We start from the raw sequence: 1,748 nt of genomic DNA on the forward strand, positions 1-1,748 counted from the left end.
TGTGTGTGTGTGTGTGTGTGTGTGTGTGTGTGTGTGTGTGTGTGTGTGTGTGTGTGTGTGTGTGTAAGAGTTGGCCTTGACCGGAGTCCATGGACAGTGTTGCCTGACTGCATCCTGATAATGCATCTGGATTGATAAATAGATTCAAGGTCACTTCTGTGTCTGTTTGTGTGCATAATGAAAATGTCTTTTGACGTTGCATGGCATGTGCTTTCTGTTGAGACTTGCAGTTGAGCAAGAAGTGATAAAATCTGGTTCATCAAGAAAGACAACTAAAAGAATAGCAAATAAAACTGAAGTACATGCATTGTCGCACAGTGTGCCACCGAACATGTAAGAGTGATGAATCAGTAATCTATTTGGAAATACTAACAAGTCTCAACAAAGATTTGCTAGAAAAAATAAAACAACATAGTAAAGCAACATACCTGAAACTGCAGCCTGATGAGTTAGTAACAACCATGCCTTAATATACAAGCCCCCAAAACTATTATTGTTCAACTCAGGTACCAAAAAGTTGGAATGACATGCAAAATAAAAACAAAAATCAGGGATTTCCAAATTTCATAAATCCATATTTAATTCATGATATAACACATGTTTATATAGAAATGTTAGGAACTAACTTTGTAGTTGTGCACATTCATTCCAGTCTGATCCCTCCCAGATTCAGTAAGCTTAAGTGATCAAAGTACCTTCATCTCATAATACACCTGTGGGTGCAAAAAGGTTGAAAAGCACAAAGCCAGATGATCTGTTAGCTATGATCTCTCTTTCAATAAAGTGTTTGTCTCAGTTCAAGGTCTTCAGCGCATGTTAATAACGGTTTTTATTTGTTTTTCTTTTCTTTTTATAAAATTTTCATCACAAGATTTTACCCCCACTTATCATTTTTACCAAAATAGATCAAAAGAATGGAAAAGAAGGAAGTACTAAGTTTAAAGGCCAAAACACTGGTGCACAGCAAACACCCAGAGAAAACTTCCTTGAGTTTCTTAAGAGTCGTCTGGGCAGCCTGGAAACCCTAGCAAAGCTGGGCAGTTGCAGAATGGCAGATAACTATGCAAAAGGAGTAGCATAACAGTGATTCTGAAGGCTGTGTCAGTGACTGGCATAAGGTCCAGCTGCAAACTGCATCGTTGACAAGACAGCGCAGATAAGGGTCGCAGGATACACTATAGTGATAAAAACAACCTGACAGAGACGCTCAGTCACAGCCAGACTTAAGTACACAGCCTTTGATGAACAGATCGCTTGCACATATGTGGCAGCAAGCTCATAGACTTGGCTCCACCTAGGGGCGGAAAAAAGGTGGATCCACTGTTCACACCACCTACAACTGAAGAGAGAAAAACAAAGACAGGTGTGTTCCAGAAGCACCGCCTGTCTTCTTTCCTTGACCTTGATGACATTAAAGTTAAGGAAAAGAAGTCAGGGGAACTGATAAGGACTTGGGAAAAGAGAGGAGCCCTTCTACAATTGGAACTGCTGTACACTCATCTCTGTTTAACAATGTGAAGACTGAACAGACTGTGAAAAGCAAAGGCTGGCATTTTAAATAAGGAAGTTTTAATGCATGTCTGCAGCAGCCAAAAACCTTCCAGTGAAATTAAAAAGTTTTTGAATTTACAAAAGAAGCTGAGTGTCAGTTTTGTGACTGTAAGTTGTGAATACACTGCAAAAGTTCAAACTCTTGCCAAGTATATCTGTCTAATTTCTAATCAATAATATCTCATCACAGTCTCATG

The sequence above is a fragment of the Pundamilia nyererei genome, unplaced genomic scaffold, assembly GCF_000239375.1.
Source record: "Pundamilia nyererei isolate P.nyererei 1_Seehausen unplaced genomic scaffold, PunNye1.0 scaffold00406, whole genome shotgun sequence".
Lineage (NCBI taxonomy): Eukaryota > Metazoa > Chordata > Actinopteri > Cichliformes > Cichlidae > Pundamilia > Pundamilia nyererei.